Genomic DNA, 13,489 nt, shown 5'->3' on the forward strand with positions numbered 1-13,489 from the left:
TCTGCAAATTTACTGACCCACCCTTCAACTCCCTCATCCAAGTCGTTAATGAAAATCACAAACAGCAGAGGACCCAGAACTGATCCCTGCGGTACGCCACTGATAACTGGGCTCCAGGCTGAATATTTGCCATCCACCACCACTCTCTGTCTTCTATCGGTTAGCCAGTTTGTTATCCAACTGGCCAAACTTCCCACTATCCCATGCCTCCTTACTTTCTGCACAAGTCTACAATGGGGAACCTTATCAAATGCCTTACTAAAATCCATGTACACTACATCCACTGCTTTACCTTCATCCACGTGCTTGGTCACCTCCTCAAGGAAGTCAATAAGACTTGTAAGGCAAGACCTACCCCTCACAAATCCGTGCTGACTATCCCTAATCAAGCAGTGTCTTTCCAGATGCTCAGAAATCCTATCCCTCAGTACCCTTTCCATTATTTTGCCTACCACCGAAATAAGACTAACTGGCCTGTAATTCCCAGGGTTATCCCTATTCCCTTTTTTGAACAGGGGCATGACATTCGCCACTCTCCAATCCTCTGGTACCACCCCTGTTGACAGCGAGGATGAAAAGATCATTGCCAATGGCTCTGCAATTTCAATTCTTTCTTCCTATAGAATCCTTGGATATATCCTGTCAGGCCCGGGGGACTTGTCTATCCTCAAGTTTTTCAAAACGCGCAACACATCTTCCTTCCTGACAAGTATCTCCTCGAGCTTATCAGTCTGTTTCACACTGTCCTCTCCAACAATATGGCCCCTCTCGTTTGTAAATACTGAAGAAAAATACTTGTTTAAGACCTCTCCTATCTCTTCAGACTCAATACACAATCTCCCGCTACTGTCCTTGATCGGACCTACCCTCGCTCTAGTCATTCTCATATTTATTTGGCTCCTAGCAGATCATGTGGCCCATGAGGGTTCACCTCTTAAAGGGGCCACGCTACCACACAAGACTCAACTCTTTTACATACAACAGATGTCCTGGTGTGGAATTGAAACAGCAGTCACAGCATTGAAATGTAAGTGATTCAGCGCCACTGTAGGAATTCTACATATAGTACATCTTTTCTGGGACATTGGACCACCATCCAACCAGCAGTGAGATCGCTGATGACCAGAAGGATGTGAGTATTCTGAATCTTACTGCTGCAAAGGTTAGCGCCAGAAAAGCCGCACTGATACCACTGGGGGGGTAGAGCACTGGGCAGAACTGCACAAACAGAAGCATCCATTGCTGCTGCAGGGCATTTCATCAGGAGGTTTGGAAGTGACTGAACATTCGTGACTCAGTCAAGAAAGAGTCCATCCAACAACAGCTCCCAACAGCTTGTTGAAGGTTATAAAAAGCTTTACCCACCATAAAGTGTTCCTCTTCAGGTCAGGGACCCATTTTCATGCCAAAAACATGGCTTCAGGGGTGGAGCCTCTCGAAAGTCTGGAAAGGTAGTAACTGCGCCAGCATTACAGTACACCAACAAGCTGTGTCCAGTCAAGGCAATGCAGGTCAGATGAGCCACAAGAAATCAAGGCCTACAGGACTGTGTGAGATTGAACACTTTTCCTGTCACAGATATTCCTGCCAGTCCTATAAAAGGTTACAAGATTACCACAAATTTTCCATCATTCAATTGGAAGGAATGAAACTCAATTTCAGTGTACATCTGCACTTGTCATTTAGACAAGAACTGAAGGAGATCATAGATCAATTGTGAGCAGATGCAGAGAGAAAGGACATGCCTTTTTGGAAGCAGAGCTAGTGACAGAATAATCAAGTTTTATGATAGCATCTAGCCCTATAGAAGCATTCCAAAAAGTTATTTTGGACCAACCCAAAGATTAGTGTGGGAGCACTTGTATAAAGCATCCGTAAGTATGAAACTACATTACTGTGTACAGTCTGCAGGCTACATGCAATGCTTCCACCCTTGGTATGATAGCCAGTGCAAGCAAGTCTGGCAAGCCAATGCAGGTGTTGCAGTTTCATATACGCACCCAGAAATTGCCCAGCTTTCATGGTGAAAGCAAGGCATGCAGCTCCAAAAGACATTGGAGGAGCCACTGCAGAAAGCCAAGGCCAAACCATATTGACATCATGAGAAGCCACAACCAGAGGCCTGATGGGTATAGCATTCCAACCAAGCAAGAGTGCAGACCAAATATGGTCAAGTCAAGATCCATGAAATGTCCAGCCAAGTTCTATTGTCAGATGGTGAGGATGACCAGAAGATTAATACATGAAATGAGCAGACATTCGGCATGGTGAACATCAAATAATGTTTTGGTATAGTGGTACCATTGGACGCCTTTGCCACTATCTAGATAATATGCCCACAGACTCAAGGACAGCATAAATAATATGAAAAAGTGTCTACTGGTACAGCTGAAAACTTCATTCCACCTCACACACTGAAATGTATTTACCCACAGATGTGGCAAATTATAGCTCAACAACCGCTACCAAACTCACCACGTACAATGGCTCAGAGATTCCAATCCTACAACAACAACTCGCCCTGCTCAGCCTAGAAATTTTACAAAGTGGGCACTACAGTTCCAGTGATTAAAGGCCTAATGGCCACCATTCATCAAGACGATAGCAAAGACCACAAACCCCAGGGAGTATTCTTGGAAACCCGCGTATACACCTGGGAAAAGGTCACCTAACTCTGCAACGTAGATCTTCAGCCAACAAGCGACACGGCATCGTCTGAAGCAAATATTCCAAATTTGCAGACTTCACCTTACTGCATACAACCCTTTGCAGTGATCACTTTTTGATACTTCCAGGAGTACAAGATGCCTTCATTAAAAAACAGGAAAAGGTGAAAGATGCCCACAATCGGCATGTGGCCAACAAATTACCCAGAAGGTTTCTGTATGACACCCAACTCATGGCACACGGAATCCAGTGGCAATTGTCAGCATATGTCCAAAACCGAGATCATTTCACATACAAACAGCAAATGGCATGACAGCGCAATGAACAAATGCCAAAGCAGACCAATAACCCCCTTATCTTCAAATAAAAGACCCTCATTATTGTTCTATCGATCCTTGTTGTATGATTGTAATGTTTGTGTTAAACAGAAGAGCACAGCAGTATTGATATCGAATATCCACCCCTGAAGCAGGTATTGGGCCCTCTACGTAAACAAATAATGGACATAAAAACCATTTGAAGCCGTTGCCTTTAAGATACTGAGACTAAACTCAAGGAAACTTGTCCTTGGGGTCACATATGACCATCCAATGTGGATGCCCTGTCTACGAGAACCAGGAAAAATCAAAATACAACATGACCAATTACTGCCCCATTGGTCTGTTCTCAATCATCAGCAAAGTGATGGAGTGTATTGTCGATGGTGATATCAAGTAACAATTGCACAGTAATGAAAAATGAAAATGAAAATCGCTTTATTGTCACGAGTAGGCTTCAATGAAGTTACTGTGAAAAGCCCCTAGTCGCCACATTCCGGCACCTGTCCGGGGAGGCTGGTACTGGAATCGAACTGCTTGGTCTGCTTTAAAAGCCAGCGATTTAGCCAAGTGAGCTAAACCAGCCCCTAAACAGTTGCATTGGCCGGGAATCGAACCCGGGCCTCCCGCGTGGCAGGCGAGAATTCTACCACTGAACCATCAATGCATAATAGCTTGAAATAAGCAACTACTCACCCAGCATGAAATGCATCTTTACATTGGTGCAGCGATCTGGATGAGGGTATAGGCTTGTTGGGCACTGGGTCCAATGGGGATTTGATAGGAGCACCGGCAGTTCCATGAAGCCTAACAGGATTTAAAGAGGATTTAAAGAGGGAGCTGCCCTGCAAGTGAACTGCAACGTCTGAAGATATAATGCCATCAGCATCTGCAGAGCGCACCGGGCAGAAGGGCAACACCAATGGACACTCTGAACCCCCGCCCCCGGGTTTCTGACCAGTGCCTGGATATTCTTATTGAGTCAGTCAGAACCGGTTGTGACACTGTAATGCTGAGGGATAGCAAGAGGAGGCTACTGCACCTCACCAAAACTGCATGGTCAGCGATGGCAACCTAGGTCAGTGGGCACGTGGGTACAATGCCGCAAAAGGTTTAATGATCTTTTGTGCTCTGCAAGGGTGAGTAATAATAGTAATAATCTTTATTAGTGTGACAAGTAGGCTTACATTGACACTGCAATGAAGTTACTGTGAAAATTCCCTAGTCGCCACACTCCGGCGCCTGTTCGGCTACACGGAGGGAGAATTCAGAATGTCCAATTCACCTAACAAGCACGTCTTTCGGGACTTGTGGGAGGAAACCGGAGCACCCGGAAAAAACCCATGCAGACACGGGGAGAACGTGCTGACTCCGCACAGACAGTGGCCCAAGCCGGGAATTGAGCCTGGGACTCTGGAGCTGTGAAGCAACAGTGCTAACCATTGTGCTACTGTGTCGCCCAACAAGTTGGGCAGAGACAAGCAGCTCATCCACAAGTTTGAACCTCCCTGCTCGTCACTGAGATTCACATAAGCCACTCGCACAAGACCACCAAGAGTACCAAGTTGCATGAAACTGTGCACAGATGTGTTGAGGGATGGTCATTTCTTGTGGTCTTGCGGGATGCGTGACTGCTCCAACCAAGGCTGGAAGATTTGCCCATTTGCTCTGGGTGAGCTGAAGGATAAGATTTTCTACTCTGATGTGCATTGATACCTGGTTCTCAGGGAGGGTGGGCCAAGCTGGAATGGTACTGCCTGTAGAGGGTGGACCAATGATTTCTGTTATGCCCGTTGAGGAGAGAAGCCGTATCATCAATCAGTGATCAAGACCAGGTGGTGGGGTGGCTAACCTACTAATCCTGATGTGATACGAGATGAATACCCAGGAGCTGGAATACCATCATGGAGCTCGGTCTACCTGTCGTGTGGAGATAGAGGCCTCTGAGTTCAATGAACCGGCGCGAGACTGGTGGATACTACAGAAATTGTAGGGTCATCTCATCTCAAATGAGGAAGTTCAAAGCAGGAATACCCAATGATCCTCCAATCCCAAAGCCTCTGTGAGGTCCATTGTCTCAGCAGCCCGTCTTCCATGCACATTGATGATGTGAAGACTGATGCTACTGACATATTGTTTTCCTCCCTTAGATGCACCATCCTCAACAAAATGTTACAGGGACCACGAGTACCCCCCCACCCTTAAGACCAGAGGAGGACCCATAGCCAGATCCAATCGTGCCACACCCTCTCTCGGAATAAGGAACCAGCGCAGATGCATGCACATCAGTGGGCATTAGTTCCTCAGCTCTGATTGTAGTACATAGTTGGATGGTCACAGCACATTCGCGTGAGGAGCTGGTGGAGGCAGAGAGTGCCCAGGGCTCTGGCATCTGAAGGACTGTTGGAGATCAGGAACATGCTGAGTCCGAGGCAGATGATGAACCACTGGAGTTAATAGTCAGGTGGCAGATGTTGAATGTCCAGTGGGATACGTAGGAATATCTGGTGGAGATCCCTGGGGGTCTGCCTACCATGGTCCCTGTCATGGAGGAGCCCTTGCAGAACGTGAGCATTGTGATGACCCAGAATTCCGAGTGTGCAGCCTCCTCCATTGAAAGAGTGACGACTCTCATGGCGAGGCATCTGCAGGAACAGCATCAGGTGTTTTGAGGCTGCCATTCAGATCTGCTAGCCCACACATTGGCAATGACCTCAGTAGGTCATTACAGTGTGGGAGATGGATGAGGCACCAAGTCTCTCTGCTAGGTGCTTGTCCATCAGGGGCGAGCAGGGAGGTTCAAACTTGTGGGCGAGCTGCTTGTCGCCTCTGAGGCCTCTTCTCAGGGCACTCTGGATGACAGCAGATGAATTAAATAGGTATTTTGCATTGGTCTTCACTCTGAAGGATACAAGCAACATCCCAGATATAGCTGTAAATCAGGCAATGGAAGGGAGAGAGGAAGTCAAGACAATTACAATCACTAGGGAAGTGGTGCTGAGCAAATTGTTGGACAAGCCCCTAGGTCCTAATTTTCCAAAGTTCCCTGTATCTGGGGAAGGTTCCGTTAGATTGGAAAGTAGTGAATGTAATTCCTTTGTCCAAAAAGGGAGGGAGACAGAAAGCAGGAAACTACAAGCCAGTTAGCTTAACATCTGTCATAGGTAAAAACGCCAGAGGCTATTACTAAAGATGTTATAACAGGATTCTTAGATAAATTCAAGGAAATCAGGCAGAGTCAACATGGTTTTGTGAAAGGGAAATCACGTTTAACCAATTTATTGGAGTTCATTGAAGAAGTAACATGCTGTGGTTAAAGGGGAACCGATGGATGTACTGTACTTAAATTTCCAGAAGACACTTGATAAGTTGCCACAGCAAAGGTTATTGTGGAAAATGCAAGCTCACAGTGTCGGGGGTAACGTATTGCCATGGAGAAAAGATTGGCTATCTTACAGGAAACAGAGAATAGGCATAAATCAGTCTTATCTTGTTGGCAAGATGTAATGAATGGTGTGCACCAAAGATCACTGCCAGGGCCTCAACCGTTACAAGTTATATAAAAAAACATGGATGAAGGGGCCAAAGCTATGTTGCTAAATTTGTGGACGACACAATGATAGGGAGGAAAGGATGTTGTGAAGAGGACATACGGAGGTTACAAAGGATATCGATAAGTTAATTGAGTGGGCAAAGATCTGGCAAATGGAGTATTATACAAAATTGTCCATTTTGGCACGGTAAGATGTAGAGGGATCCAGATGTACTTGTGCATGAATCACTAAAGGTTATTATGAAGGAACAGCAAGTAATTAGGAAAGCTAATAGAATGTTATAATCTATTGTGAGGGGAATTGAACGCAAAATCAGGGAGGTTATGCTTCAATTATATGAGCATTGGTCATACCACATCTGGAGTACTGTGTACAATCTTGATCTCTTTAGCTGAGAAAAGATGTAGGTGCGTTGGAAGCAGTTCAGAGAAGGTTCACTGGACTAACACTTGGAATGGGTGAGTTGTCTAATGAGGAAAGGTTGGACAGGCAAGGCCTGTATCTGCTAAAGTTGAGAAGAGTAGAGGCAAATTGATTGAAATGTATAAGCTCCTGACGGGTCTTGACAGGGTGGATGTGGAAAGGATATTTCATTTTGTGGGAGAATCTAAAACTAGGGGTCACTGTTTAAAAATATGAGGCCGTCCATTGAAGACAGAGGTTAGGAGATTTTTTTCTGTCAGAGGGTTGTGAGTCTTTTGAGCTCTCTTCTTAAAAAGTTGGTAGAAGCAGAGCTTTTGATTTTTTTTTACACAGAGATAGAATAATTCTTGATAAGCAAGTGGGTGAAAGGTTATCAGGGGTAGGCAGGAATGTGGGGTTGAGGTTACAATCAGCTCAGCCATGATCTTATTGAATGGAGGAGCAGGCTCGAGGGGCTGAGTGGCCTATTTCTGTTCCAAAAAGTATGTTTGTATGCTAATTGCTTTAGTGTGATACTTCCGCTCCTGTCCTGGGAGGACGTCCCGCCTTAGAGAGCTGCTGCCTAATCTGATGGCTGGGAGATCTGCAATCCCATTGGCATTAGTGGGAGCGTGCAAAACTTTTGGGACCACAGGCAGACCCACCAAGCTGAGAAGCACAGAGTAAATCCAGGGTCGGGCTCTCAGCATGAGGAGTGAGGTGAGATGGGGCATGAGTGGAGAGAGGATTGGCAGGGCTGGGTCCAAGAAACCAGGTGAAGTGTTAAATGGGATGATTTTGGTGGGGGTTGCTACGATCGAACTGGGGGTTCTGCAAATGAGGGGCAGGATTCTCCAAAAATGGGGCTATGTCCCCACGCTGACGTAAAAACGCTGGTGTTTCGCTCTAGACTTTCCTAAAAAAAATAAAGACCAGTTCTGTTACCTGCAGGGGTCTGGCAGGGATCCGGAAGCTTCTCGCAGCTTTGGGTGTGGAATGGGCCCCTGCACCTCCGGTTCCAAGTCCGCGCATACGCACGCCGGTGGCCTCCAGCGGCTGCACCGAACGCGATGGCAGACTCAGCCTGGTGGACCTGGACCAACAAACAAGGTCCCACCGGTCTGCCCCGCGCTATTTCATATGACCCTCCGATCGCCGCCGCGGCTGTACAGAAGGCCCCCCCCCCGGTGCTTGATTCCCCCCCCCCCACCACCAGGGTGGCCGTAACTGAGTCTGCAGCCGCTGCGTGAGAGTCCCGACCCACCAGAAGTGGTTAGAACCACGGCGTCGGGAATTTGGCCGGTTGGGAACGGAGAATCGTGGGAGCGGCACCGGGCACGATTCGGACGTAAACGTCTATTCTCGCCCCCGCGCGAAAAGCGATTTCAGCATGGGGCTGCGGAGAATCCAGCCCGCGGTCTATCACTTGCGTGATACCAGCCTGTGTCGCTAATGCTGTTGGGCATCCTACATGTCATTAGTCTTCCCCCAGCCACCTGCAAAATATTTGAGGGGGGAGATGAGGCCCTTACGGGCCTTTAATTTGCCATTTAAGGACCTGGATAAACCCATGAGTTGGAAAGCTGCCTGATGCCTCCCCTAATCCCTGTAAAATTTCAATCAGATGTAGGCCGGCCGGGTGGGCGGGGGGAAGGCTACCTGCTTGATTCTGTGAGCTATGTAAAATCCAGCCCTACATTCCTCTTTTTTCTCAGAAGCCAAGAAAACCCCTCCCATTGACTCAGTCGATCGCAAATGTCTCAATCTCAGTGGTTGGGAAAATAGGAAGGGACCAGGGAACATTATTTTCCATAAAACACTTTGAAGGAAGACTGTTGCACTGTTACCATAGCAACTTTAACTGAATCACCTCAGAAACAAGGAGACAAAATGAGGCAAAGAGAAACATTTAGAGTTAGCAACAGGAAAATGTGTGAGCAGGACCGGGAATGAGAGAGGAAATGAGAGAGGCAGAAAGATTTAAAGAGCAAGGGCAAGAAGTAATATGCACGATAGAGAAACATTCTTTTTGTCTCGAAGGTCTAATTAACTAAAGTGTTGCTGGGAAAACAAATGTTAACTGGGAGCCAAATTATTCCACAAACTATGGCAGGGTTAATGCGAAAGGGCATCATTAGGTGAGGTCGGAAGGTTACACCAGAACATCAACCCAAGAGATCTGGATGGCAAAGGGAGAGAAGTTAGTTAAGGGTGCAACCAAATCTAATGTCATGTAGTGATAGGAGAACAGTAAAGAGGTTGAAGGGATGTCCTCAATTCATCATCGCAGCGTAGATAAATGATGAGTGTCACTTTGGCAGCATGCGTGGATCACCTCAATATTTTGGCTGCTGCCAATGCACACAGGTAACTCGAGGATCGCGGGACAATGTTGGGCCATCAGTGGCCTGTACTTGTTTTATGGAAGCTGACTAGACAAAACAAGCATTTCAGGAAACCTTCAGTTTATTTTTCAGCGGCCTTCAGTGGTCCCTTTAAATATTGCTCGTTAGAGAGTTTAACATTCAGAAACACTAGTCAGAGCTGGGATCAGGGCTAGAGATGGGTGCAGCAACTCCATTTCAATACTGAAAGGAGACCCATGCTCAATTCAAATGGGGCTGCCGAATAAAGGGCCTGATCAATTTATTAGTCGCCAAGTGCCTTGGGTTCAGGCTAAATTGGTTATCATCTTGTTTCACACTGGGACTTTGGGCATAACAATGTTGACTATAGATCCCAATATGTTTAAGTTGGAGATAGCCTGAATTTTCCTGTGAATGCAGATTTATGGCCTGCTTTGTAATGCTTTTTCCTAAATGGTTACTGCCTGAGTGGACAAAAACGCCAGTGGAGATGGGACAGCAGAATTATTGCCTTGGGCAGATTATCAAGGTTTTCGCTATTGAATCAGTACTGATAAGGGCAAGTTGAGGTTGCCTTATCAAAGCACTAACAATAAAAAAGCCCTTTTAGTTGACATGTCTGGAGTCATGTCCTGTCTGATACAAAGCTCCAGCCACGTGCTTAAATAGCATTTGAAAAAAGGATGCAAAATATGAAGAAATATATTGAAAAGAAAATGTCCCGTCTGTATCAGGCCTTGATTTGTCAATGATTTTTCCTTTTCCATTGTTTCAGCATCAAAGAGCCACACAGGGTATTCCAGTGTTTGTTTTTACAGCTAAAACAATTGCATTTCAGTCAAATATATATGAGCTACAAGTATGGAATAGAATGTTTGCAGCCCAGAAGGAGGCCATTTGGCCAGTCGAGGCCCTGACAGCTCTTTCGAGGACAATTAGTCCAGTCCCGTTCCCCCTGCCGTTTCACCAGTCTTGAATTTGTTTTCCCTTTCAATTCCCCTTTGGAAGCCATGATTGAAACTGTCTTCGCTACACTCTGTCAGGTATGTGAGTGGATTCCAGATTGTAACCGCCCACTGCAGATCAGTGTTGCCTTTGGTTCTTTTGCCAATTGCCTTAAATCTGTGTCCTCTAGATCTTGACTCGTCCACAAAAGGGGAACAGTTTCTCAGCTTCATTTAGACCCCCTCATCATTTTGAACACCTCTGTCAAATATCTCTTCACTCTTCTCCTCTCTATAGGAGAACAACCCTAGCTTCTCCAAACCTATTCATGTCCTTCAACCCTGGGACCATTCTTCCAAACCTTTTCTGTACCCGTTTTAAAGCCTATACATCCTGCCTAAAGTGTGTTGTCTGTAATTGGACACAATATTCCAGTTGAGGTTGAACCATTGTTTTATAGAGGTTCATCATAAAGTCCTTGCATTCTATACCTCCATTAATAAAACTTAGGATCCTGTGAATGTTTTAAGGCACTTTCTGACCATGCCCTACCATCTTCAATGATTTGACAGCACAAATTCCCCGATCTCTCTGCTCCTGCACCATCTTCATTTTCTATTATCTTCTCTCACTTTTCCTTGTATCACTTCAGACGCATCTCATTAGGTTTCAGTTGTCACCTGCTGGATATATCTTCTTGAAGTCTACGACTATCCGTCCCACAGTTCACTACACTTCGCAATTTTCTGTCCCTGCAAATTTTGAAATTGTGCCCTGTCCACCCAAGTCCAAGTCATTAGTCCAGGAAAAGCAGCGGTCCTAGTCCTGACAGCTGAGGAACTCCACTGTATAGAAAACATAGAAAGAAACATGGAAAAAATAGGAACAGGAGGAGGCCATTTGGCCCTTCAAGCCCGCTCTGCTATTCATTATTATCATGTCTGATCATCCAACTCAATAGCATAATCTTGCTTTCTGCCATATCCTTTGATCCCCTTCACCCTAAGTGTTACATCTAACCATACAATGTTTTGGACTCAACTACTTCCTGTGGCAATGAATTCCACAGGCTCACCACTCTCTGAGTGAAGGACTTTATCTTCATCTCTGCCCTAAATGGCCTGCCCCGTATCCTTAGACTGCGGCCCCTGGTTCTGGACACACCCACCACCGTGAACATCCTTCCTGCATCAGCCCTGTCCATTCCTGATAGGATTTTATAGGTTTCTATGAGAGTCTCCCTCATTCTTCTGAACTCCAGTGAATATAATCCTAACCAATTCAATCTCTCCTTGTACATCAGCACTGCCAGCCCAGGTATCAGTGTGGTAAACCTTCGCTGCACTCCCTCTATATCTGGAACATCCTTCCTCGGATAAGGAGACCAAAACTGCACACAATATTCCAGGTGTGGCCTCACCAAGGTCCGGTATAATTGCAGCAAGACATCCCTGCTCCTGTACTTGAATTCTCTTGCAATGAAGACCAGCATATGATTTGCCTTCTTTACCGCCTGCTGTACCTGCATGCTTACGTTTAGTGACTGGTGTGCAAGGACACCCAGGTCTCATTGCACGTTCCCCTCTCCAACTTTATGGCCATTCAGATAATAGTCTGCCTTCTAGTTTTTGCTACCAAAGTGGATAACCTTGCATTTATCCAAATTATACTGCATCTTCCATTCATTTACCCAGTCACTCAACTCGTCCAAATCACATTGAAGGATCTCTGCATCCTCCTCACAACTCATCCTCCCACTCACCTGCAAATTTGGAGATATGACATTTTGTTCCGTCATGTAAATCATTAAAATATATTGTGAATATCTGGGGTCATAGCACTGATCCCTGCGGTACCCCACTAGTCACTGCCTGCCAATATGAAAAAGACCCGTTAGTTCCTACTCTTTGTTCCCTGTCTGCTAACCAGTTTTCTATCCATCTCAATACACAACCCCAATCCCATGCACTTTAATTTTACATACAAATCTTTTATGTGGGATTTTGTCAAAAGCCTTCTGAAAGCCCAAATACACCACATCCACTGGCTGCCTTTCATCAATTCTACTAGTTACATTCTCAAGGAATTCCAGTGGAATTTTCAAGCATGATTTCCCCTTCATAAATCCATGCTGACTCTGTCCGATTCTGTCACTGTTTTCTGCGATAAAATCTTTGATAATGGATTCAAGAATTTTCACCACTACTGATGTCTTACTGGTCTATAATTCCCTGCTTTCTCTCCACCTCCCTTTTTAAATAGTGGAGTTACATTAGCCACCCTCCAATCTACAGGAACAGTTCTACAGTCTATATAATACTGAAAATATCCTCCTGTTTAATCCCCATTTTCTCCTTCTAATTTCTGTTATTTTTCGCTATTACCATTTTTGTCCATGGATGATTAATGCTTTCAAGACCAAGCAGTTTATCTTTAATTTAAAAACAGGAAACTCCAGCAGAACTGGCTTTTGGGTCTGACATCAGCGATGACCCAAATTGACTGGCTTGGCTGGTGGCCAATGAGCTGGTCCATAAGCCAGGTTCTTCTCAGGGACAGGCAGTGATTGGTTCTTAGTGAGTCCAGGTTTTACTTTTGTTTTGGTTTAGAAGCCGAGAACTTCAAGAAGCCTAGGGTCAGAGGCAGTCTGACCTTTTCTCTCTCTCATCTAATAGACTCTTTCTAAAGATCCGAGGTAAATACCTCTCTCTGTCTGCACAGCCAGACTGAATTACAAGGAAAGTAAGTCAAGCCACCATCTGCAGGCAGGGTTCAGATGTATAAAACTCTTTAAAAATCTTGTGTGGGGAACTCTGATCTTATCTCAGCATGGCTGTTGGTCGTTCTGGTGATGTTGGAAACAAGTAAGAATTAAACAGGCCTGAGGCTGTTTCCTTGAGTGAAGGCCCAGGTTGGTAAAAGTTGAAGTATCTCTCAAGACGGAATCCTATTGGCTGGGAGTGCTAACTGAGTGCTACTGGCAGAAGATCATCTCGAACACTACACCAGAGGCTTTGATCCCTAAAAATCCTGGGAGGACAGCCTGCTGCAAAGGCTTCAACATTGAAAGCAAGGAAACTCATCTTTCATTTCATATTAATCCCCTTATTAATTTCACACTCCCTCCCACCCTCCCCACCCCTGTGTGTGCCTATCTTGTGTGTGTTTAGGTAAAGGGTAGGACAGTAAAAGGAGGGAGAAGTAGATTAGCTGGCCATTATGGCATTGTATGTACTGC

The 13,489-nt window shown here is 45.5% G+C and overlaps 1 non-coding gene across 1 annotated transcript; it reads right to left on the reverse strand.

Moving 5' to 3' along the window:
- Positions 1–3,580: 3,580 nt before the first annotated feature.
- Positions 3,581–3,651, reverse strand: trnag-gcc. The gene has a single exon. It is a non-coding gene; the product is annotated as a tRNA-Gly (tRNA).
- Between the last annotated feature and the right edge of the window lie 9,838 nt (positions 3,652–13,489).

Source organism: Scyliorhinus canicula, chromosome 3, assembly GCF_902713615.1.
Source record: "Scyliorhinus canicula chromosome 3, sScyCan1.1, whole genome shotgun sequence".
In the NCBI taxonomy this organism is placed as follows: domain Eukaryota; kingdom Metazoa; phylum Chordata; class Chondrichthyes; order Carcharhiniformes; family Scyliorhinidae; genus Scyliorhinus; species Scyliorhinus canicula.